The sequence below is a fragment of the Limulus polyphemus genome, unplaced genomic scaffold (assembly GCF_000517525.1).
Source record: "Limulus polyphemus unplaced genomic scaffold, Limulus_polyphemus-2.1.2 Scaffold3912, whole genome shotgun sequence".
Taxonomy (NCBI): Eukaryota; Metazoa; Arthropoda; class Merostomata; order Xiphosura; family Limulidae; genus Limulus; species Limulus polyphemus.
Genome location: NW_013669522.1, coordinates 22,523 through 32,331, shown reverse-complemented (window position 1 = coordinate 32,331; position 9,809 = coordinate 22,523). Strand labels below are relative to the sequence as shown.

The window sequence follows — 9,809 nt, the reverse complement described above, 5'->3', positions numbered from 1 at the left end:
ATCTGCGCTAGCCGTCCCTAATTTAGCAGTGTAAGACTAGAGGGAAGGCAGCTAGTCATCACCACCCACCGCCAACTCTTGGACTACTCTTTTACCAACTAGTTGGATTGACCGTATATTATAACGACCCCACGGCTGAAAGGGCGAGTATGTTTGGTGGGACAGGGATTCGAACTCGCGAACCTCAGATTGCGAGTCGAGCGCCCTAACCACCTGGCCATGCCGGGCCTTTATATCAGAAAGGATGGGTTAAGTTTCATCAATAGATGGATGATAACACCTTTGATTATACTGCAAACTTTTACACGTATTAGTAACTGAGGTAAATTAGAATAAGTACCCTTGGCTACAAGTAAAATTAACTTATACATATATATATATAATTAAAGGTATACTGGATTGAGATGTCTGAAGAATAGGTAAATTAAAGAAAATAAAGTTCATAAGCCTTACAATTTTTTAATAAGGTCTGCAAATTTGTACCTCTCAGTGGCCCAGCGGTAAGCCTGAAGGTTTATAACTTTAAAAACTTCGTTTCAACACCCGTGGTGGGCACAGCACAGACCGTCCATTTGTGTAGCTTTGTGCTTAACTACAAACAAACAATATATTTTCCTAAATATTTAGCCTTAACTCTCTGTGTGTCTTCTCACTATTTTCCAATGTGCTATTTCTAAAATGGAGAAAGTGTACAAACAAAGTTAGTGTCACTGTTCCCCGAAACACACGTGATCGTTTCTTTGATGTGTATATACAGGTCAAAATAGATAATATTTTCTATATGTTTCGAACGGAAAAAACCTGTTAAAAGTACAGAGTAACTAAGAATTTTGAAAACTCTTTATCATAGATTAAAGGTTTGTTGTTGTTTTTTCAGTATGTGAACATGTGAGAGAAACTCCAAAATGAACGTCTGGCCAGCAATTACCCATAATACTGTTATAGGCCTTTTCTTTTTAATAGAAGCAACTGTTAGAGAAACACATACCTTTGACATACTGCAGAAATTTACTTTGTCACGATTGGAAACATTACTAATTAATGTGTTATTCCACACTGGCCACCCAGCGGTATGTCTGCGGAGTTACAACGCTAGAAACCGGGTTTCGGTACCCGTGGTGGGCAGAGCACAGATAGCCTGTTGTGTAGCTTTGTGCTTAATTTCCAACAAATAAACAAACCTTCCGCACTGTTATGAATGATGATGAATTTTGCCAACGTACCCAAGAAACCTTCACAAAGGTTATTATTGCAATGTTGCAAAACACTGGGCACTTTTATTCATTTATCAACAATGAGAAATATTAATTGTACACTTTGAAAGTATTCCATATAAATTTTGATGTCACGCTGAAAATATATCAAGTTTTAGTGGTCTTTATTTCTAAAGCTTCGTTTTCGCTTTATGGTCTTTAATTTGGTCACTAAATATTCCACGATTTGAACACGATAACACAGTCTCTGGTGTTTATCATTTTGAACAATAATTTAAATAAATTCCGATGAGGGCGTATCTGAATGATATGCGCGACCACCAGAAATATTTTTTAAAGCGACTCAGAGCTAAGTTTGAAAGTATATAATGTTAAAATAAAATAGAAATCGGGTTTTTATACCAACAGTGAGCAGAGTACAGAAATCTATTGCACAGCTATGCACTTAAGAACAAGACAACAACTGAAGTATGCTGAAATATTTCAATGGGTTTGTTAGCTAACCAACGAGGTTAGCTGTATAAATCAGAAAAGTTAATTGAGAGGGAACGTATTACTGCCAGGCCTAACAGTAATGTAACAAAACAGTTTTACAGGGGGATGTCCTTTGGTCATACACCATACTATCGACACTAATTTGATGGATTGAAACTTATAAAACGTCGGATAACCTGCCATGTTGGGGGAGTCGAGTACTAAGTGACAATCCCAGTGGTTGCGCTGGCCCCTGACGTGAAGACCGGCAGCCCCGCAGGAGGTAGAGGAAAGTTCCTTTGCTTACGTTAGTTGTTACCTTACCAGTGGCCTTCTGTTCTGTTGAATCTTTATATTTTGCTTCTCCTAGCTATACGGTACTCTATTTCCCGCCTCCAGTAGTCCGATTTTTTCTATTCACCATAATGTTTATGTAAGAATTATAATTCATAGTACGAGTTTATATGTTTGAACACGACACTATATCTCACATAATTTCTTAGATCATTAAGATATCATTTATTTATAAATTTAAGGACGTAATTTTTTAATAATTTTAAAAACATTGGTTTAAACATAAGTAGGCCTAAATATATCATATATTTTGTATTACTGTCAGTCCACAGACAGTATAGGTAACTTATTTTGGCTTTGTCTTGCATCTCAGAAAGCCCCCATTAAATAGGAGGTCTTTTAAGTTTCTAAATATAATTTGTTCAACTGAAGATGCAGAAAGTGAAACAAATGAGGAAGCGTCCCAAAATTTAGTTTTTGTTCTTAATAATATCTTATGAGTTTCTAAGTGTGTACCATTCAATCTACTTTCCTTTATTACCAGACCTACCTCTCACGTCTGCAGACATATATGATAAAGTCAGAAAGCTGTGTTTTTAAATAAAAATCCTAATATTTATTTATCTAATATTTCATCTTCAAACACAAAACACTCAGTATGCTTTTCTCCAACGTGATGTAGCATAGTTATTTACATAATGCTTTGAATGGCTAGCCTAAAGACACTTTGAAGTCATTGTGATTAGAAATTGGAGCTTCCTTAACGTGGCTTTTATCACATTATTCACAATCTTTTGCAAGCCTCAAGGGTTTTCGTTTTTTCAATTAGACTCCTTTTATTTTGTAAGAAAATAAACACTTGAAAACTATAAACCAAACTCAGAAATTTAAGGATATCTGCCAGTGATACAAGTTCTTGGCTGTTCTCTTTAGGAGCTAATTTAACGTTTTTGTTTTATCAGGCAGAGACGGGTGTTATCATAGTCCATAAGTCAGAATTACATATCAAGCATCCAGAGGTTCTTCAAATCAAGGCTAAACTGATTTTGCTAATTATACTTGCTCGACTTTGACATTACCCAAGTTTTAACATGTTTATGTGTATCCAGTATATATTCAAATAACAGCAATATTTTAGATAATTGTTTTTCTTTTCTGTTTAGAACTAGTGCATAATCTTCCAATATCTGAGATCCTGTTTTGGATTTTCTTTTTAAGACTACCTTGATTTCAAATTGATATTTGATTGATGCAGTCAACTACATTACTTACCTCCAGCATCTTTTTAAATGGTAGCCTAAATAACATTTAGTTATTTTCAAAGTCCCAAATTCCCTCCCCACCTGTACTTTTTAAAACAACAGAACAATTGTTTCCAAACTTTTTTCACTGATGACGTCCTACCCCCACTTACCTTGATTTGTGTGACAACTTTGCTGCCATATCCAGTATTTTTGTTTATGTTCTTAAACACCTCTAGCAACTTGCCTCAACATACAGTTTGGAAACCACTACAATAGAAATTTCATCTCTGAAATCTAATTTGGTGGTAGGGGATGAATAAGAGTTCACAGAGGAAATGACTAATTTTCAAATATCCGAAGAGTTCATGGACTGACAGATTAGGCTGTTGTATGCTCTTGTTCAAGAAAATTTCATTGCAACATCTTATCAGTTATGATTTCTCTTTAGGTTAAGTTAAAAAGCCTGTGGTTTTGTAATATTAGAGTTACTCTTAAACTTTGAAAAGTTAAAACATCCAGAATGTATATATCATGGCCCAAGAACCTGGCTAGGTAATAGAAGTTCTTAAGACATAAACCACAATGCCTTTTACACATTATATACAAATAAACCAGTTTATAAATAACAAATAAATATTTACTTGTAGTTGAAGTTAAAATATAGATCACTGAAAATAACATTGACACAGTGCAGCTTTGAGAAATATCTAAAACACAAGAGCAAGCTTTCTTTAATTAGATTGGACAGCTGACTAAATTATGCGAACTGCTTTTACTTGAAAAGTAACTTAGACATAAAAAAGCATTGTGGTATGCATTATGTTCAAATCAGTTTAACTTTTTATTAACAATGAAATGACTTTACTAATTGGTGTTTCATTTGCACTCTGTCTGAACCCTCTCCAAACCAAAAGTCAAAAGAGTAAATGTAGCATGCTTGCTGTGTTCATCAAATTCAGAAGTAAACATCTGTTGTCAAAAATAGCTTAATATTTATTTCTTTTCTCCTATAGATGAATCAATCATGATACACAACAATCCCATCTCTCTCACACACAGATCCACAAACCAAAAGTCAACAGAGTAAAACATGCTTGCTGTGTTCATCAAATTCAGAAGTAAACATCTGTTGTCAAAAATAGCTTAATATTTATTTCTTTTCTCCTATAGATGAATCAATCATGATACACGACAATCCCATCTCTCACACACAGATCCCCAGAGGTTAATTCACTGGAAAGGGTAATATTATAAACCAATGAGATGGCACAAACCATCCTTAGTGAATAAGTGCAAGTTTCAAGTGAAATTCTAAACACTGTCATAGTGAGTTTCATACAGATGAATTATTTAAGTAAAGAAAATATATAAAATTTTAATTTTCTCCTTTTAAGTAGAAGATTAAAACTTGGTTTGGTAGCTACACTATTGAGATTATCTACATAAATTAATAATATAGACACGTGAATCTAGTGTACATTATTTCCATGAGATAATAAAGATATTAAAATTATTCTCAAAACAGTTTGGGATTACCCATGTGTAACATAGAAATCTATACAAACTCAAATTTTTTACCATTTGGTTAAAGTACAACTTCAACCCTTTCATTGCGGCTAGGATGTTTCCCCATTCTCATTCAAAATTTCCAGTGTGACATACGGGAGTAAAATGAGTTGTAAAGTATTTATTGTCATCCCACCTAATGTTGATATATGGTTTCCCTCAATGTTTTTCACTCAGCCCTTCCGTAACCAACAAGATGTCTAAATGAAATGTACGACAAGTGCGTGCATCGCTAGAGTGGCGAGTAGTAACCCTAATTACTATGTAAATATGCTTGACTCAGATGGTTTAGAAAATAGTGAAAGTGAGTCAAGTGGTGTTCAAATGGGTGATGATGAGACAAGAGGATGCAAGCTCTCCATCAAGTGATAATAGTGAAAATGATGAACCTTGACTCAGCAGAGGAAGGCGTAAACAGAGTCGACAATGGGAAACATTCGTCCCAGCTGCAGTGAATGGGTTAAAGAAACAAAAATGTCAAAATATTAATCTTTTAATCAAATCCAATATCTGAACTTGGTAAAAGGGGAAAAACAAAAATCAGAAAATGATGTGAAACTAAACATTACACGCAAGTTTAAAACTAAGGTTTCATTCTATTCAAAGCATGGAAGTAACTTCAGTGACAGCTTGTAAGATAATGTATAAAGTTTTGACATCTACCACACATTATTTGCTACAACTACCAATTACTTGTATTTAGTTAGAAAGTAATAAGTGGCTGCTAATTATGAATGGAAATTTCTAGCTTGAATGGCATCCTTTTGTGCACATGAGCTGAAATGGCCAGATCAAAAACCTCCAGAGTTATTTTGAACTATTAAATAAAGGGATAAGTCAGAAGAAGCCACCACTACAAGGATTTGTTTGGTTCTTTGAACCAAATAATTGCATTGATTGTCATTTTTACTCATGGAGCGTGTTCAACAGTATCACATCTAAAACCTTAGCCCGACATACTGACCAATGGACTAGATGATTTTGAACTTAACCTAGAAAAGTCATAATGATTATGAATTTGTGTGACAAAGTTTACACTGTAATTACTGAAAACAATATTTTATTTCAAAATACAATAATATTTTACAAGAACACACACACACAGGTGTTATATTACTACATTAAATCAATAACTTCAACCCTTTTCTGACCAAATATCTTAAATATACAGTGTTGAATATATATTAAAACAATTTTGAATATACAAGCCACAGTGGAATATAATGTATCAGAACTAAATTTTTTTTACATTGTTTGATGTTTCACAGATAATACGAAGCCACTGAAAATTGATTACTTTTATAAAAACTTTATAATAAACTAGACCCGTTTACAAATTTTATTACATGCTTAAGGTTATTTCAGAATTAACAATTATTATAATCTATTTGTAATCATAAGAATCAAAACATCATCATTTGAAAGATTACAAATTATTTACAATTTTTACTTTAGTAAAGTATGGGAATGACAGAATTCATTAGTACATGTAAATATATTCTGTGACTCTAGGATGTCACATACTAGATTAATAAAAGATCTTTATATTTTAATAAGAAACAACATGATCTTTACAGTGTTTTGTTATCTAAGAGAAACTTAAAATACTCCATGCCATTATTCAGTTACAGACTGTGTAGCCAAAGTTTGCCTATCTGAAATAAAAGATGCAAGCTTTCATAAGATCACATACACACAAATCAATTTCATGCACTTACACTTAAAACGGGAACATGATTTTAATATTTGAATACAAATACGTGTGACAAGTAAGCAGTGAAAAATATTCAACATAGAACTTCATCCTCTGTTTATTAATAAACATAGAAATGAAGCACAACTTGAAAAATAACAGCAAACATAATAAAATAATTTTAATAGTACATTTACAGTTACAATAACTGCAATTACTTTTAAAATACAAATGCAGTCTTTTTTAAAAGCATAGTCTACTTGTCTCCCAAATGAGTTACAATGTTAACACTTTTAGGCTGTGTATCTCAAATATTCAGTATTGTTTCCTACACCAAGCTGACTGAGTTGGATATGATACATTCTAGTTTATATTAAAAGTACCAGATCCTTGTTGAAAGGTTGGTGGATACTGTTTGGAGAAGAGTGGTCAACTTGTCAGTCAAACATCAAGTTGTAGTGTTTCCACCTTTAGATTAAAAAAAAGCCCATACTAAACAGGTTCTGGTTAAAATTAAGTCCTGATTTTGATCTGAACTTTAAGCCTAAACAATGCTTGTAAAACACACAAACTGTTTTTATGTTCCAATTGTTATCTAGTTACCCTTAACAGTTTTATCAGTAGATATTCCTTGAAACAGTTTTGCGATATCCAGAATACAGTATGCTATAAAAACAAAAGGTTTCATTGTCTTAAAACTAATTTCTCCACATTAAAGTTGTAACAGTCATGAATCCAAGGTTTGCTGTTGTCATACTTCTTGAGGTTTTCAATAGATTGAAGGACTTGCCACAAAATGTTGTTAACTTCATCCTTCCTGTCCAACTTTTCATTGATTATAAATGGAACACCTTCCAGTGAGACTGGTTCACTGATACTGTTTAACTGTAGACTTTCATATTCCGAGGAGGATGACTGGATTAAAGTGAAAGAATTAAAAGTATTATTACAGAAACTGCTTTTAACATTCTTTTTAACCAATTTTGTTATTGTAGACAGTTAATAAAAGATTTATAAATGAATATAAACAATTATTTTAGTAGAGTTACTGGTATATATTTAACCTCTAACCACTAAAAAAAAAAACACTTTTTTTTCTAATTTTACAAAAAAAACACAATAAACAGTACTGTTAATACTTAATAGTTTACTTTTTATATGATAGGTCATTTTATACAAAAAACTCCTATTTAGTTGATTTCACTAAACAGAAGAAAAGGGCAGTGGGAACATTCTTACCCCAATCATATGCGTTACTAACCGGATGAACAGGCATTTTATTATTTTAAGATCGACATTTAACTAAACATTATAATTTTTTTTTATCAATCCAAAAAGAATCAAGAGACTTGTTCACATAGCCCCACACAATATTAGATACCTGAATAGAATAAACCTTATTTTTTTTAACTCTCCAGCAAAATCAAACAAACAACTTTCATGGCCTTTTTTTGTAACTTGGATTAACATTCTTGAAAATTTGGTTAGTCATATTGTTGGTCTGAGAGGTTGTGAAGTAACAATTTCTATTTTATTTCTTGTTATGATATAGGTTATCGATTATCTATTTTTCCTACCATTTGTGCAGCTATATTTTTTATTTACTATAGATGATAGCACATCAGTCTCCTCGTGTAGATTATATATTGAACGAGTGATTTTTATATATTACCCCCAACACGAGGTTTCCCTAACGGTGACTTATGGATACAAAGTTCATAGTTAAATATGTAAAACAAGTGAAAATTTGTTAATCATAAGACACGTAATCTCATGGTCTTCTAACCCAAAGTTAGACTGACAAGAGAAATTAGGCTATGAAACTGTGATAAATATTTGACTTGCTAAAAGATATTATTTCAAGTACATCTTTAATTGTGACTGTGCACCAAGTATATCTTTAATTGTTACTTGTTCATGTGTACCAAGTATATCTTTAATTGTGACTTGTTCATGTACCAAGTATATCTTTAATTGTGACTTGTTCATGTGCACCAAGTATATCTTTAATTGTGACTTGTTCATGTGTACCAAGTATATCTTTAATTGTGACTTGTTCATGTGTACCAAGTATATCTTTAATTGTGACTTGTTCATGTGTACCAAGTATATCTTTAACTGTTACTTGTTCATGTGTACCAAGTATATCTTTAACTGTTACTTGTTCATGTGTACCAAGTATATCTGTAATTGTGACTTGTTCATGTGTATTTGTGAATAATTTTACACATTAGGGTTATATTTTTCTGGTTCTTTTTTCTTGATTTATTGTTATTATTATTAATGCTGTCATTATTTTCATTGGGTTATTATTAAGAATGTTGCTTTTTTGTGCTTGAGTTTGACTTAGACTTATTTCTTTACAAAGTCACATTTTGTAAAGCTTGTAATGTGTTTAATAAAATATAATTTTTTGTACCCTGGTAGTAATGCGATAAAGAACATCCACAGAGTAAGCTTTAATTAAAGAATTAACAAGAAGTTGATTAGACAAGTGTACCTTCCTAATTCTAACATCATTTTTCAAAAGAATTCTTGTAACTTTCTTCAAACCTTTAACTAGAAAACATTTAGGAACCTTTCACACAACTTCTCCACCAACACCTGATAAATAACTCACCAATCATCCATATACACAATTATTTTACATCTGAGAATGAATTACAAAACAATGGACCAGCTCTCACCAACCTGTACCCGTAGGGCCCCACTGGGGAGTGACACAGGGAGGGTCAGTGTTCAGATCTGACCACCTATGTCTTCCCTGTGCATTGAATAGGTTTGTCAGGTAGTCTAATAATGAAAGCAAAACCACGTTTATCATTCTCTCAATAAAACTTGAAATGTACTCCTCTTTACCATTAAATAAATAAAAGTAATAACATTTTCATCCATAGAAATATTAAATGTTTTTCTTTCTTCAATTTATAACTGTTGATGTTCCACCTCTTCTACTTTCATATAAAAATATTTGGACAAATACTATCTACATATGATAATTAACAACTCTGTTCTATTTTTCTTTATACATAAACCTAATAGTATCTATTTTTTCACTTACAAAATTAAATACTTGGGAAATACTCTTATTTGATTATTATGCCTTTTCTGTCCTGGTTCATATATCTCTTTTAGCATGGGCTCGGTCCCTGGGACTGATCTCATAACCATTTTGTGCTTGTTATAGTTTTCATGCTATAACTTTTAAATTAGTAAGCAAATTTAACGAAATTTGGCAGTAAACATTACAACGCTTTCATACGGTTCGTTAAGCAATCTTTTTCTCATGCCTTTTTTCTTTTCACATGTTGCCCATCCAACATG

The 9,809-nt window shown here is 32.4% G+C and overlaps 1 long non-coding RNA gene across 2 annotated transcripts in view; it reads right to left on the bottom strand.

Annotated features, from left to right (window-relative positions):
* Nucleotides 1–5,835: 5,835 nt before the first annotated feature.
* Nucleotides 5,836–9,809, bottom strand: part of LOC106470266 — a 9,793-nt gene continuing 5,819 nt past the window's right edge. The window contains exons 3-4 of one of the 2 annotated variants that reach the window (XR_002613010.1): nucleotides 9,177–9,278; nucleotides 5,836–7,400 (exon numbers count right to left, since the gene is read on the bottom strand). This is a non-coding gene — a long non-coding RNA (uncharacterized LOC106470266). The remainder of the gene's footprint in view (nucleotides 7,401–9,176; nucleotides 9,279–9,809) is intronic. The other variant, XR_001291480.2, reaches the window with a different exon arrangement.